General features: G+C 40.5%; 1 protein-coding gene and 1 pseudogene across 1 annotated transcript in view; one reads left to right on the forward strand and one right to left on the reverse strand.

Moving 5' to 3' along the window:
• The first annotated feature begins 546 nt into the window (after positions 1-546).
• LOC138846846 (nuclear factor 1 C-type-like) overlaps positions 547-17,031 on the forward strand; it is a 62,377-nt gene continuing 45,892 nt past the window's right edge. Inside the window, exon 1 of the mRNA XM_070063767.1 lies at positions 547-693. The gene's annotated coding sequence lies outside the window, so the exon portion shown is untranslated. The remainder of the gene's footprint in view (positions 694-17,031) is intronic.
• Positions 2,268-3,522, reverse strand: LOC127489509 (sister chromatid cohesion protein DCC1 pseudogene; annotated as a pseudogene).

Genomic DNA, 17,031 nt, shown 5'->3' on the forward strand with positions numbered 1-17,031 from the left:
GTTTTAAAAATCCATTAGATTACCAAGTGCCAGCAAGAAATAACTAGAAAATATAAAAGATCAATAGGCAGAGTAGAAAACAGAAGAAAAGAAAAAAAAAAGAGTAAATTATGTTACATCTAAGTGTTATTCAAATCAATAAGTAATACAAACGACCCAACAGAATGAGCAGAAATACAAGGAAAACGAAAGCGCCGGAAGCGGATAAACAGAACTGTAACTCACTGCAACAGGTTACCGCCAGCTCCAGGCAGCATCCGCAGGGAGAAGGACGGGGACCCAGGGCGAGGCCAGTGGGTAGCAGGAGCTCAGAGGTGAGAGCCCTCCAGCCGCGGGGAGGCGGAGCCCAGGGGCGGCCATTTCAGACCTGAACCCATGTCTGTCTCTCGCTGTTCCCATCCAGGACAACTTGAAGTTAGGGGTCCTTGCTATGGGGGACGCTGATTGGCTCCGTGCTTTGTGACATTCCGTGCACTCAAGGCTGGCAAACTGTCCAATCAGGCAAGGTGACGTCCACAGTGCATCAGCACGCGGGGCCTGGACGTCACAATCTTCTCAGAATTTTGCCTGCAGAGTGAACTCCTGGGAGACAGCTCCGCCGCCAGGAGGCTCCCAAGCAAGTCGACCTCTGCAGCTCTCCACCTTCACTCACCGGGGACGCTGGGCACCTAGGAAGCTGACAACCATGACATGGTGAGTGTGTGGACCTGGTTGTACCGAGAGGGGAAAACGGAGCCGAAGGCCAGGAGGACACAGGCCTCCGGCATCTGTGGGCTCCATATTAGTGCTGGCACAGGGCTTCCCCTCGGTCCCCTCAGACCCGTGGGTTCGGGGTTTTACCGGCACCCAGCACCCCCGAGGTCCTGCCCCTTCCCTGCTTGGGTGAGACTTCTCAGCCCAGAGCCATAGCAGGCCAGCTGTGTGGCAGTAGCTCCACGTCTCCCCCAACTGTGCAGTGTGGACTGGGTGGTCTCTAGGGAGAATGTGGGCTCTGTGTATGTGGTTCATGTGGGACAGGCGCTGTAGGTTCCTCCTTCCCTCCCCACAGGGACCTGGTTCCCCCGAGTTTTCTCAATATGTGGCCTGCAGGGTACTTTCCAGGGCATTGACCTCTTTACACAGCTGTTTCTAGGATGTCTCACTCTTTCATATGTTTCCAATATCACAGTAACATAGACTGAGTAAGGTAGAAACAGAAGTTTTATTTGGCTTGGGGTTTTCACCCAGGTTTTAGAGAAGCAGAAAGACCCTGTAATTTGGTACTTGGGCATTGTCTTAGCACTTACACTTTCTCTGTACAGAGTGCCATCTCTATTTGCACTTTCAAAATAGAAATTTTGACCACTCAAATTTATGTGTGTTTTAAAAATGATTTTTCTTGCATGTAAGTCTTCCAAATCCTATAGATATGTCTAGTTTACTAAGTTATTTTGGATTTATATTTTAATATAGGAGCCTGTTTAGTTTTGCTTGTTTTAATTTTTTTCAAGATTGTCAGAGTATGACTGACACAATTTGTGTATCATCAAGGTATGAAAACTGATGTTTTGCTATGTGAGGGACGTTAAAAAGTTATGGACAATTCTGTGGGGAGCAACTCGGACTAGACTAAGTTATTGGAATTAAGACTTATTCTATGCATCTGCTCTCCCACAATATGGCGCTGGGAGAGGAGTAAACAGCTTCTACACAGCTGCCTCCAGTTCAACCAATAAGCAGCAGGACCTGCTCCTGATTGGAGGAGAGCAGCATACTCGGCGTGTGGGTAGCAGAGTTGGGATTGGTGGAAGAGGACTATAAAGGAGGAGAGAGACAACATGCACCAGGAACATCTGAAGGAACACCTGAGGAACACCTGAGCAGTCCCCGAGAGAGCCGGCCGGCGGTGTGCCACTCCCCCACGGAAGTGGGGAAAGTGGCAGGGGGAACTGCCCTTCCACGGAGGTGGAAGGGACTGTAGCCAACCCGGGAAGAACCAGCAGCAAACCTGGGGAGGGCCGAGCAGACAAAAGAACAGCGCAGGGTCCTGTGTCATTCCTCCACGAAGACGGGGAGCGACATAATGGTGCCGTGACTCGGATAGGAAACCTAGGCAGGGTTTAGTGTCATTCCTCCATGAAGAGGGGGAGCGACAAATTCATGTTTGTGTGTGTGTGTGTGTGTGTGCAAAAATAATATATTAAACTTAATAAAGAAGAGTACTAGTTTCAAAATGCTTAAGGAAAAAAATGCCACAAGAGACTAAGTTTTCAAAGTCAGAAATAAAATGCAGAAGAGGATATTTTTGTCCTTTAATATCCAGGATTTTTACAAAGCAACTTTAGTCCCAAAGAAAAGACTGTTGTTCCTTTAAGAAATGGGTCTTCTTGAATTATAAACTTTGACACCATTCTGCATTGAAGAACAAGAATATTTAGTGAGTAATGCACCTATGGTTTGCTTTTCTCCGCATAAATCTTGAATATATGGAGCAATATCTTCTTCTGTCCACTTCTCTCTTATAGAGAACAGACTATTAAAACGTTCCTGATCACCTTCAGGTAAGTCATCAACTTTCAGCAAAAATATGATTTCTGGCCTTGAATTTCTATCAACCAATGCTAAACCCTTAAGCTGATCAAGCCTAGTTATCATTCCTTCAGGGACACTCTGTTGCCACACTTATTGAAACTCAGCAAGATTGAATTTCACTGCATTCTGAAGAAGCATCTGTGCTGTTGCTCTGCATATTTTATCAGCACTCAGTTCAAAATAAACTTCACCTTCGTCTATGTATTTCTTTCCATAACATTTAAGACAGTGTTCTATCATTTCCTCTGGCTCCAATGGTCCAAGTTCCTGAATACATGTACTCAAAGGAACTTTATTAAGCGACCAAGATTCAGAATCCACAAGCTGAGTTACATGATTCAGAAGTTTCATCTCATAGTCAAATTCAAGAATTCTCCAATAACCTCCAATCTCACAGGCATTTAGAACTTGCAACTGGGTCATTATTTCATCCTCACTTGCCTGAATTTGATCAAGCAAATCATCAGTCGTATATTTTGAATGATTTGAATCCTTTTCTTTTTGACTGTCAGGTCCTTCATAGGTATTTTCCATCAAAAGTTTCTTTAGCTTCTTTAATTTAGGTCTACATCTTCTTAACTCCCAATAATTATTAGAAAAACCAAAGATCTCAGTGTGAATAATGTTACAGTGTGTTTCTTCCTTCTTCAGCTGATCAGGAGTTTTACAACTGGGAATGAAAAGCAACATATTTGAAGTATCTGCTATTTTCAAGTCATATGTTTTGTCTTTACTGCACAGCACTGCTTGTTCATCTTTATCACCACAAATCACAAAACTGTGCCTGGCCTCCAGCTGCTGGCAGAGCGCGGGCTCCAGCTCCAGCAGGCAGAAGTCGCCGCCGCCGGCCCCGGGGCTGAAGCTTAAGCAGTACACGGCAGGCAGCAGCTCGGCCGCATTCACCTTGGTGATCTGCAGCGTGGCGTCCACCTCATTGCGGGTTCTCTTCATGGCAGCGTCTGCTCAGGGAGTCCTGTAACAACCGGAGGACAGAAAGGACCCGCGAGACGCCTCACGTTATCTTTTGATTACATTTTTTCATAAACTTTCTGGAAATCTCTTGTACATATACATTATGAAATGATTAAGACAATCTAACATATCCATCACATTACATCCCTATGTTATTAAAGAATATGGAAGATATTAGCAAGTTGTGAGTATGTGATATCATAATCAACTATTTACTGTGTTGAATATTAAGGTCTTGAAGTGTTAATTTTGTTAATTTATCTCATAGCTGCAAATGTGTGTTCAGCTAACATTTTCCCATGTCCTTCACTCTCAGCCCATGACAACCACCATTCTATTCTGTGATTAAGTGCGACTTTCTTAGATTACACATATGAGTGATATTGTGTGGCATTTATCTTTCTGTGCTTATTTCAAATAGCCTAATGTCCACATTCATATTTTTGGATCCACATCCTGACAAAATGGAAGAATTTCCTTATTAAGGTTGTCTGCGATTCCTGTGTATGTGTGTTTATCACATTTTCTTTATTCATACGTTGACAGTGGGGTTGTCTCCATATCTTGTTCTTGTAGATAATGCTGCCAGTAATGTGGAGATAAAGGTATCTATTTGAGATACTGATTTGGTTTCCTTTGGATATACACGCTGTTGTGAGATTGCTTTGTCATATGTTCTATGTTTAATTTTGATTGAAGACCTACATAATGTTTTCTATATTGTATGTACCAATTTACTTTCTCAGCAACAATTTTTATATTCCTTTATTCCACCCTGGGCCAATGTTATCTTTTTACTTTTGGATAATTGTTTTAACACATATGAGATGATAATCACTGTGGTCTTAATTAGCATTGTAGTCTTCATTAGCTGTTTCTGAACCCCTTTTAAGTTACCTGTTAGCTACTTGTATATATTCAATGGAAAACTGATCAATCCTTTGTGCAATTTTTATTACAATATTTGTTTTTGAGTTGTTTGTGTTCAAACTCAGGTTGTCCAATGTTTTCTTCATTTCTTGCTTTATCTGTTCTGTTTTTCCTATCACATGCAGAATACTTCTTAGATTTTTTTCAGTCTTTGCTTTTGTCACCTATGCGTTTAGTGTCATATCTAAACAATCATTGTTGAGACTAATATCAATTAATTTGCTTCCATTTGTAAGGGGTTTTATATTCTCAGCCCTTTTATGTAAGCCTTCAATTCATTTTGATTTGACTTTCATGCCTGGGTAATATAAAGATATTATACTTCAGTTTTTGGCATGTAGATGTCCAATGTTCCTCTGCTTCAGATGTGGTCACTAAACACTAAGTGGCAGGATCCAGGCAGAAACTGTCACAGTCCAGTTTTTCCCTAATCTGCCTTGTCTCCCAGACCCACTCTTCTGTGCTCTGCTGCTCTTCCCTGTCTACATGAATAGACCTCAGAAGTGAGCATGCACAGAGAGAGACACATGAAGCAGTGTGCAATGTTGGGGAGAAGCAGAAACTATGTAGTAAAGGGGCAGGGCCCAGAAGGCTCTGTCTCCTTTCTCTGAAAGCCTTGGATATACAGAGGCACTTCAAAAATTCACTGAGGGATTGACATTTGGCATGTGTTACAACCCTGCTTAGTATGTCCACATCCTATATTGGCATGCCTAGGTTACAGTCACAACTCTCAATTCCAGCTTTATGCTAATATGCACTTTTGGAGGGAGTGATGGCTGAAGTATGTGGGTCCCTGTAACCCACATGAGAGACTCATATCATCTGAGAAGCAGAGCTGATGGGGTCCTCCATGCAGAGTGGATGAACATGAGGTGTTCCTTTGCTGCAATGTGTGTTGGTGATCTGGAAAATAACACTCCATCATGAACTTTGTATGTCAAACAATGATGCACAACTGAGAAAAGGAGGCCACTGAGGTATTCAGGCATTTTTTCAATTAGCCTATGCTGCTGCCAACATCACAGGGAAGGGGCCCAACTGGAATAGTCCCAGTCTGACCACATGGATGCAGGAGGTTTATTTAAATTTTGAAAATTAATTTTATTCACATTAAAGGCACAGCGATCTCTCATCCACTGTTCTCTCCAGATATTCACAATAGCTGGAATTCAGCCAGGTTGTGATGTGAAAACATCAGGTTTTATGAAGTGAAAATCCCAGAACTCGGTGTGGGTGGCACAGACCCAAGTATCTGAGCTATTATATGCTGCCTCCTAGGATGCACTTTAGTAGGAAGCTGGATTGGATGTGGAGTGGGACTCAAACCCACACACTCTAATATAGGATGTGGGTCTCGAAAGAGCCATCTTACATGCTGTTCCCCAATGCTCACCCCTCTGTTATTTTAAGAGGAGTCCTACAACAGTCCAAACCAACTCTCCTGGCCCTGATGGTCATAGCACCTGAAGTTAAGCTGTGCAGACCCTCAACACTCTAGAAAATACCCAAGTACATCCACGCAATGGAGTGTTCACAGCAGCAGCTTCCTGCTGTGCTTGTCACTCAGAACTATGAAGCTAAAGGTGTGCCGTCAGGTGCTATTCTGCCTGACACCTCTTCATCCACTTTCCACAAGCTGATACCACATCTGGCCATCCACATCAAAGTGGTGACTATTAGATGCTGTGTTGAAGGGGGATCCCAAGTTGTCTCCTTTCAGATGAACTTCATGTGTTGCTTCAGACACTCCTCAGCACTGATGTGGCTCATCCCCCAAGCTAGTCTCCATAGCAGGTCCCTTGGCACAGTAGTTCATGCACCCCACAGGCACTTCTGTGGGTGACACTCATCTGTTTACTGGGCTCATAGCCTAGATAATTGTGACCTGTGGGCACTGAATCAGGTATTACTTCATCAGTGTGGTGAACCAGCCTGCTGGGTCATTGGCAAAAAGGAGGACAAGTCCTTAGTATACCTGCATGGTCAACATATTAAGGCGGGACTCTTCCTTTTACCATGAACGCTGGTATTGTTTCTCCCCACTTCTCATTTACCATTTCTCATCCTTGGTTGGCATGGACAGTCTGGAATATCTCTTCTCCACCATGCCTAATGCTTTGTACAGGTGAGATATGCTGATGAAGAGCCGGTACATTTCCCCAAGCCCCTCTGCAGCATCAACACTCAAGCAAGGCCATAGTAGAATTTGCCTCAGTTAATCACCACATAATGGAAGCATGTGGTTTGAAATTTGTATTTGTAACTTATCGCAGGTGGAAGCTTAACATCCTGCCTCACAACCATAATTCCAACCAGCCTATTTTTACAGGTTAAACAAAGAAATCATTTTCAGACTGCATTGATTTGCAAGAATGTGATAAAATAATTCTAGTGATATTAGAGTTAGATGTTTAATATGTTGGTAAATTTGCCTAGAGAGAGTGCCTGCCTTCTAATTTTGTATTAGAAAGGAAGGCAAGTTAGGGGTGACAACCATAGCATTATGTAGTGAGTAGTAGACAACTTTCCTGTTTGGTTTAACCCTTTGAACAGCCTGACATGGAATAGAAACTGCTCAAATGTTTGTTGAATGGGTAGAAATATCCAAGGAACCTGGAAGATATGAGAAAAACCCCAAAACCTATATTTTTTCAGTGATTTACTGTATGTCCAGCTTTGGCTTCATGCTGTGGGAGCCAGTGCTGTGTCTAGGAATACTGATAGCAGCAGCAATTTATTGTGCTTCTTGTGAGCCAAGCATTCTGCACACATTTGTTTTTCATTCTCTCTGCTACTCTGTGAGTTGGACATTATGGGTTTTTTTTATCCATAAGGAAACTGAGACCAAAAGAGGCCAAGCAGCTGGACAATAAACAGGAAGGTGTGCCCTTAACTCCTGTATGCTAAGGCCTGCTTGGCTCATAAAACATGCTTTCTTGTGGGAAGTAAACATAATTAGGACAATTACAAATTAGCATGCTAGGGAATAATTGTATAGTGTGCCTCTCTTTCTACATATTTGTGTGCTACCAGCATTTCATAAAGTGTGGGGTTTTGTCATGATTAAGTCTGTATGCTCTGAGTACTCGTTATTGCATTAAATTTCAATGTACAGCACATCAAGGACAGAGATCCTACATGAGGAGTAAGTGCACAGTGACTCCTGTTGTTGAATTTACAAATTGACACTCCTGTTTATGGCATCAGTAATCTCCCTATGCTCCAGTCATGAGTTTCCAAGGCTATGGAAGCCTTTTGAGTTCTCCAACTCTTATCTTGTTTAGACAAGGTCATAGTCAAAGTGGAGGTTCTCTCCTCCCTTCAGAGAAAGGTACTCAAACAGTATATTTCACTTTGTGTTTCTATGGGGGTGCAAACTGTTGAAATCTTTACTTAATGTATACTAAACTGATCTTCTGTAAAAAGAAAAAAAGAAATTATCAATTCCCAACTTGACTCTCACTGGGATTAAACATGACAATAGGTCTGATCTGATTTCATCATCATTTAAAAACTCATCTATTATTTTTCACTTTATGCTTCTGTGTGGGAGCAAACTGTTGAAATCTTTACTTAATGTATGCTAAACTGATCTGTATATAAAGAGAATCGAAAATGAATCTTGATGTGAATGGAAGGGGAGAGGGAGTGGGAAAGGGGAGGGTTGCGGGTGGGAGGGACATTATGGGGGGGAAGCCATTGTAATCCATAAGCCGTACTTTGGAAATTTATATTCATTAAATAAAAGTAAAAAAAAGAATTAAACAAAAAATGTCTGTATGCTCTGGAGTTAGATGCATGGATTGGAATCATTCCTGTGTGTGTAAAACTGGACATGTAGCCATGCATTTAAACATTTATTACAACTTCTTATAAAGTGTGGATGATAAAGGCACCTGTCTCCTTGTTGTGAGGGATATGTAACTTGTGTAAAATAATTCAGTGTGTGGTAGGCATTGCATCTCAGCAGGTTAAGCTACAGCTTGGAATGCTCACATCTCATATTGGAGTGCTGCTTTGAATGCTAGCAACCACCATTCAGCTAGCTATTGATGTACTTGGGAAAGCAGTAGAGGATGGTGCAAGGGCTTGAGTCCTGCCACACCTCTGGGAGGTTTGGATGGAGTTCCTGGCTCTTGACTTTGGACTGATTCAGTCTTAAAGATGGGCACTTGATGATTGATCCAGTGGTTGGATGCTTTCTCCCTCTATTCTCCCTCATCACACTCTCCCCCATCTCTTTCTACCTCCTTCTTTATCTTTTACTTTGCCTTTTAAATAAAAACAAAATGGTTCATTGTCTGACAAACTGTGGTTCTCATACAATTCAGTGTCTGACAAACTGTGGTTCTCATACAATGTAAGGTTTACAAATCCACTGATTTGTATCAGTTTTATTCATTTATCCTACACATCTCAAATGGTGATTTAAAATAGGTAAACAGTAAGTGTTTAATGAATAATATATTTTAATATGTAAATATCTAGGTCCAATTACATTAGAAAGATCCTCATTCTATTTTCACATGTAAAGCAAGATTGGGATGGACTGAATATGGGGCAACATAAACCCAGAGGCAGAGGGGAACCAGAAGGAATGGAGAAACTTTTGCAAAATGAATTATTGGAAAGTATGCTGGCTAAATAGCTCATTTATATGTTTTCTTACTAGTTTTAGAATGAATATACTCTCTCTGTTTTTCTTGACAATCACAATATAATGTGACACACGTGTTGCGGCAATAGGACTCCATTCTAATGTTGATCCTACAAAGCTGTTTTACTGTTTCTTAGAATTAACACTGGATTCCACCTCACTTGCAATTTTCATTAGAGAGCTGCTATGGAAAATTTCTATACCTCTCAAGAAAGAGTAATACTGTCATGTAAGGCCAGGTGCATCACGCAAATCATCCCAATCAGATTTCTCAATGCTTGATATAATCAGAAAACTGTGTTTTCTTAGCTTCTTGGTAAAGTTCACTCATAAACTCAGAAGGAATTTATTGAAAATATGTGTGTCTGTCCATGCCTGTAGTGTAACAAGTGTAGTCTATGAATTCAGTCCTGTACTTTAGGAGTTTATAGGATTACTGAATGAAGCAAGGAGCATAATAGATTTCTATTTAAAATGTATGATGGCTTTTGTACTTAAAATATGTTCTAGGTCTTTCATGTCAGTTAATTGACATTAACTGTTATTTTGTATCCTTGGAACTGCATTATGGAATATTTTCCTTTCATGTTTCAAAGTAAATACCACAATTCTCAAAGATGGTTTTGTGATTCTGGTCATTGCTTACAACATGTTGCTGTGAAAATAATAGAATGGTTGCAATCTCATGGTTTTATTGACTGTGGGTTTGGGAGATTCCAAAATGGAGGAAAGAATAAGTTGAAATTCTACTGATTTTGCTCTTCATTGGAGCACTGCACAGCATAAAACCACTGCCCCTCCAAGCCTTCTTCAACCACACACCTCATTCTACCAAAGTCTTTTTTTTTTGCATAGTCTATAATTCCATTTATACAGAAGAGGCAAATATATATGGAGAGATAGCAGTTTATGACTTACATGGGTCTGCCGGGTAAAATTGGTATAATTGGAGAAAGACTTCAAAAATGCTTGTAAGAACTTTTGGAGTGATGGGACTTCCCTAAAGCTGGATTGTGGTGATGGTTTCCCACCGGTATACATTTACCAAAAGTCATTGAACAGTATTGTTAGAATGTATGATTATTTTATGTATGTGATATACACAAACTTTAATTTCAATCTAAGAATTAAAACAAATGTATGCACAGTCTTTTTACCTTTAACAGAAGGAAGAATGTTTCTTTAGAATCAATGTTTTGATTCTATCTAGACAAGTAGTATAAAATATCAAATCAAATAATATAATATATATAAATAATATCTGACAATAATACTAACACTACTACTAGATATGTGCTGTCTATATGTCAGTTTGCTTGATCCAACCTGCCTATGAAGTAAAATAATCGTCTTCATTTTACATTAGAAGGGCACTTATCATGGTTTTATATTTTGCCTAAAGTAACACAAATTGTAGTTGGTAGAGGAACAATTTGATTTTTTTTTTGACAGGCAGAGTGGACAGTGAGAGAGAGAGACAGAGAGAAAGGTCTTCCTTTGCCGTTGGTTCACCCTCCAATGGCCGCCGCAGCCAGCACGTTGCGGCCGGCACACCGCGATGATCCGATGGCAGGAGCCAGGAGCCAGGTGCTTTTCCTGGTCTCCCATGGGGTGCAGGGCCCAAACACCTGGGCCATCCTCCACTGCACTCCCTGGCCACAGCAGAGAGCTGGCCTGGAAGAGGGGCAACCGGGACAGAATCCGGCGCCCCGACCGGGACTAGAACCCGGTGTGCCGGCGCCGCTAGGCAGAGGATTAGCCTAGTGAGCCGCGGTGCCGGCCTTATTCATTTTTTGAAGTGGAGCATAACTGTTTTCTGGAGTCTTTTTTTTACCCTCTTTTTATTTTTTATTTAGTAAATATAAATTTTCAAAGTACAGTAAATGGATTACAATGGCTTTCCCCCCTATAATTTCCCTCCCACTCACACCCCTCCCATCTCCCACTCCCTCTCCCATTCCATTCACATCAAGATTCATTTTCAATTATATTTATATACAGAAGATCAATTCAGTATAAATTTTTTGTTTTTTTTTTTTATTTAGTAAATATAAATTTTCAAAGTACAGTTAATGGATTACAATGACTTCCCCCCCCATAATTTTCCTCCCACTCACACCCCTCCCATCTCCCACTTCTCCTATTCCATTCACATCAAGATTCATTTTCAATTATCTTTATATACAGATGATCAATTCAGTATATATTAAGGAAATATTTCATCAGTTTGCACCCACACAGAAACACAAAGTGTAAAATACTGTTTCAGTACTAGTTATAGCATTACTTCACATTGGACAACACACTAAGGACAGATCCCACATGAGAAGTAAGTACACAGTGACTCCTGTTGTTGACTTACCAATTTGACACTCTTGTTTACGGTGTCAGTAATCTCCCTAGGCTCTAGTCATGCGTTGCCAAGGCTATGGAAGCCTTTTGAGTTCGCCGACTTCAATCTAATTCTGACAGGGTCATAGTCAAAGTGGAAGTTCTCTCCTCCCTTCAGAGAAAGGTACCTACTTCTTTGATGTCCCTGTTCTTTCCACTGAGATCTCACTCGCAGAGATCTTCCATTTAGGTCTTCTTTTTTTTTCCAGGGTGTCTTGGCTTTCCATGCCTAAAATACTCTCATGGGCTCTTCAGCCAGATCCGCATGCCTTAAGGGCTGATTCTGAGGCCAGAGTGCTATTTAGGACATCTGCCATTCTATGAGTCTACTGTGTATCTCACTTCCCATGATGGATCGTTCTCTACCTTTTTGATTCTATCAGCTAGTATTAGCAAACACTAGACTTGTTTGTGTGATCCCTTTGACTCTTAGACATATCAGTGTGATGAATAGTGAACTGAAATTGATCACTTGGACTTGAGATGGCATTGGTACATGCCACCTTGATGGGATTGTATTGGAATCCCCTGACATAATTCTAACTCCACTCTTTGGGGCAAGTCTGATTGAGCATGTCCCAAATTGTACATCTCCTCCCTCTCTTATTCCCACTCTTACATTTAACAGGGATCACTTTTCAGTTAAAATTTAAACACCTAAGAATAATTGTGTGTTAATTACAGAGTTCAACCAATAGTACTAGAACAAATCAAAGAGAAAATACTGAAATGGATATGGTATTACATGGTACATCAACAGTCAGGACAAGAGCTTATCAAGTCATTTTTTCTCATAGTGTCCATTTCACTTCAACAGGTTTCCCCTTTGGTGCTCACTTAGTTGTCGCTGATCAGGGAGAATATGTGATATTTGTCCCTTTGGGACTGGCTTAATTCACTCAGCATAATGTTTTCCAGATTCCTCCATCTTCTTGCAAATGACTGGGTTTCATTGTTTTAGACTGCGGTATTCTATAGGGTACATGTCCCATAATTTCTTTATCTAGTCTACTGTTGATGGGCATTTGGGTTGATTCCAGGTCTTAGCTATTGTGAATTGAGCTGCATTAAATATTAATGTGTAGACAGCTTTTTTGTTTGCCAATTTAATTTCCTTTGGGTAAATTCCAAGGAGTGGGATGGCTGGGTCGAACGGTAGGGTTATCTTCAGGTTTCTGAGGGATCTCCAGACTGACTTCCATAGTGGCTTGACCAGTTTGCATTCCCACCAACAGTGGGTTAGTGTCCCTTTTTCCCCACATCCTCTCCAGCATCTATTGTTGGTAGATTTCTGAATGTGAGCCATTCTAACAGGGGTGAGGTGAAACCTCATTGTGGTTTTGATTTGCATTTCCCTGATTGCTAGTGACCTTGAACATTTTTTCATGGTCTGTTGGCCATTTGGATTTCCTCTTTTGAAAACTGTCTATTGAGGTCCTTGGCCCATCTCTTAAGTGGGTTGTTTATTTTGATGTTGTGGAGTTTCTTGATTTCTTTGTAGATTCTGGTTATCAACCCTTTATCTGTTGCATAGTTTGCAAATATTTTTTCCCATTCTGTTCGTTGCCTCTTCACTTTCCTGACTGTTTCTTTTGAAGTACAGAAACTTCTCAATTTGATGCAAACCAAATGTTAATTTTGGCTTTGACTGCCTGTGCTTCTGGGGTATTTTCCAAGAAGTCTTTGCCAGTACCTATATCTTGCAGAGTTTCTCCAATGCTCCCTAATAATTTGATGGTGTCGGGTCATAGATTTAAGTCTTTAATCCATGTTGAGTGAATTTTTGTGTAAGGTGAAAGGTAGGGGTCTTGCTTCATGGTTCTGCACGTGGAAATTCAATTTTCCCAGCACCATTTATTGAATAGACTGTCCTTACTCCAGGGATTGGTTTTGGATCCTTGTTCAAAAATAAGTTGGTTGTAGATGTTTGGATTGATTTCTGGTGTTTCTATTCTGTTCCATTGATCTATCCATCTGTTTCTGTATCAGTACCATGCTGCTTTTTTTTTCCACCATTCTACTTTACTTTATTTTCATTACAAATGAAATTAAGTATTTTTAATGTAATTATTGAACATTTGGGCTTCCTCTTTTCTTTTTCTTTTTTTAATTTTTTTTAACTTCTATTTAATGAATATAAATTTCCAAAGTACGGCTTATGGATTACAATGGCTTCCCCCCCATAACGTCCCTCCCACCCGCAACCCTCCCCTTCCCCATTCCCTCTCCCCTTCCATTCACATCAAGATTCATTTTCAATTCTCTTTATATACAGAAGATCAGTTTAGCATACATTAAGTAAGGATTTCAACAGTTTGCTCCCACACAGAAGCATAAAGTGAAAAATAATAGATGATTTTTTAAATGATGATGAAATCAGATCAGACCTATTGTCATGTTTAATCCCAGTGAGAGTCAAGTTGGGAATTGATAATTTCTTCTTTTTTTTTTTTAACAGAAGATCAGTTTAGTATACATTAAGTAAAGATTTCAACAGTTTGCACCCCCATAGAAACACAAAGTGAAATATACTGTGTGAGTACTCGTTATACCATTAACCTCAATGTACAGCACATTAAGGACAGAGATCCTACATGAGGAGTAACTGCACAGTGACTCCTGTTGTTGACTTTACAAATTGACACTCCTGTTTATGACAACAGTAATCTCCCCAAGCACCAGTCATGAGTTTCCAAGGCTATGGAAGCCCCTTGAGTTCTCCGACTCTTATCTTCTTTAGACAAGGTCATAGTCAAAGTGGAGGTTCTCTCCTCCCTTCAGAGAAAGGTAACTCCTTCTTTGAAGACCTGTTCTTTCCACTGGGATCTCACTCACAGAGATCTTTCATTTAGGTTTTTTTTTTTCCCCAGATTGTCTTGGCTTTCCATGCCTGAAATACTCTCATGGGCTTTTCAGCCAGATCGGAATGCCTTTAGGGCTGATTCTGAGGCCAGAGTGCTGTTTAGGACATCCGCCATTCTATGAGTCTGCTGAGTATCTCGCTTCCCATGTTGGATCACTCTCCCCTTTATTCTATCGGTTAGTATTAGCAGGTACTAGACTTGCTTGTGTGCTTCCTTTGACTCTTAGTCCTTTCATTATGATCAATTGTGAACTGAAATTGATCACTTGAACTAGTGAGATGGCCTTGGTACATGCCACCTTGATGGGATAAAATTGGAGTCCCCTGGTATGTTTCTAACTCTACCATTTGGGGCAAGTCAGCCTGAGCATGTCCCAAATTGTACATCTCTTCCCTCTCTTATCCCCACTCTTATGTTTAACAGGGATCACATTTCAGTTAAATTTCAACACTTAAGAATAACTGTGTATTAATTACAGAATTAAACCAGTCATATTAAGTAGAACAGGCAAAAAAACTACTAAGAGGGATAATGTATTAAGTTGTTCATTAACAGTCAGGGCAATGCTGATCAAGTCACCATTTCTCATAGTGTCAATTTCACTTCAACAGGTTTCCTTTTTGGTGTCCAGTCAGTTGTCACCGATCAGGGAGAACATATGGTATTTGTCCCTTTGGGACTGGCTTATTTCACTCAGCATGATGTGTTCCAGATTCCTCCATTATGTTGCAAATGACTGGATTTCATTGTTTCTTACAGCGGTATAGTATTCTAAAGAGTACATATCCCATAATTTCTTTATGCAGTCTACCGTTGATGGGCATTTGGGTTGGTCCCAGGTCTTGGCTATTGTGAATTGTGCTGCGATAAACATTAGGGTGCAGACCGCTTTTTTGTTTGCCAATTTAAATTCCTTTGGGTAAATTCCAAGGAGTGGGATGGCTGGGTCGAACGGTAGGGTTATCTTCAGGTTTCTGAGGGATCTCCAGACTGACTTCCATAGTGGCTTGACCAGTTTGCATTCCCACCAACAGTGGGTTAGTGTCCCTTTTTCCCCACATCCTCGCCAGCATCTATTGTTGGTAGATTTCTGAATGTGAGCCATTCTAACTGGGGTGAGGTGAAACCTCATTGTGGTTTTGATTTGCATTTCCCTGATTGCTAGTGACCTTGAACATTTTTTCATGGTCTGTTGTCCATTTGGATTTCCTCTTTTGAAAACTGTCTATTGAGGTCCTTGGCCCATCTCTTAAGTGGGTTGTTTATTTTGATGTTGTGGAGTTTCTTGATTTCTTTGTAGATTCTGGTTATCAACCCTTTATCTGTTGCATAGTTTGCAAATATTTTTTCCCATTCTGTCGGTTGTCTCTTCATTTTCCTGACTGTTTCTTTTGAAGTACAGAAACTTCTCAATTTGATGCAATCCCAATGGTTGATTTTGGCTTTGACAGCCTGTGCCTCCCGGGTCTTTTCCAGAAACTCTTTCCTGTGCCAATATCTTGAAGGGTTTCTCCAATATTCTCTAATAACTTGATGGTGTCAGGTCGTAGATTTAGGTCTTTAATCCATTTTGAGTGAATTTTTGTGTAAGGTGAAAGGTAGGGGTCTTGCTTCATGGTTCTGCACGTGGGAATCCAGTTTTCCCAGCACCATTTATTGAATAGACTGTCCTTGCTCCAGGAATTGGTTTTAGATCCTTGATCAAATATAAGTTGGTTGTAGATGTTTGGATTGATTTCTGGTGTTTCAATTCTGTTCCATTGGTCTATCCATCTGTTTCTGTACCAGTACCATGCTGTTTTGATTACAACTGCCCTGTAGTATGTCCTGAAATCTGGTATTGTGATGCCTCCAGCTTTGTTTTTGTTGTACAAGATTGCTTTAGCTATTCAAGGTCTCTTGTGCCTCCATATAAATTTCAGCATCATTTTTTCCAGATCTGAGAAGAAGGTCTTCAGTATCTTTATTGGTATTGCATTGAAACTATAAATTGCTTTTTGGGAGAATGGACATTTTGATGATATTGATTCTTCCAATCCATGGGCATGGAAGATTTTCCCATTTCTTGGTATCGTCTTCTATTTCTTTCTTTAAGGTTTTGTAATTCTCATCGTAGAGATCTTTAACTTCCTTGGTTAAGTTTATTCCAAGGTAGTTGATTGTTTTTGTAGCTATTGTGAATGGGATTGATATTTGCTGTTCTTTCTCAGCCATGGCATTTCCTTTGTATACAAAGGTTGTTGATTTTTGTGCATTGAGTTTATACCCTGCTACTTTGCCAAACTCTTTTCTGAGTTCCAATAGTCTCTTAGTAGAGTTCTTTGGGTCCCCTAAATAAAGAATCATATCATCTGCAAAGAGGGATAGTTTGAGTTCTTCCTTCCCAATTTGTATCCCTTTAATTTCTTTTTCTTGCCTAATAGCTCTGGCTAGAACTTCCAGAACTACATTGAATAGCAGTGGTGAGAGTGGGCATCCCTGTCTGGTACCAGATCTCAGTGGAAATGAAATGCTTCCAACTTTTCCCCATTCAAGAGGATGTTGGCCGTGGGTTTTTCATAAATTGCTTGGATTGTATTGAGGAATGTTCCTTCCAAACCCAGTTTGCTTAGAGTTTTCATCATGAACGGGTGTTGTATTTTA

The sequence above is a fragment of the Oryctolagus cuniculus genome, chromosome 19, assembly GCF_964237555.1.
Source record: "Oryctolagus cuniculus chromosome 19, mOryCun1.1, whole genome shotgun sequence".
Classification (NCBI taxonomy): Eukaryota; Metazoa; Chordata; class Mammalia; order Lagomorpha; family Leporidae; genus Oryctolagus; species Oryctolagus cuniculus.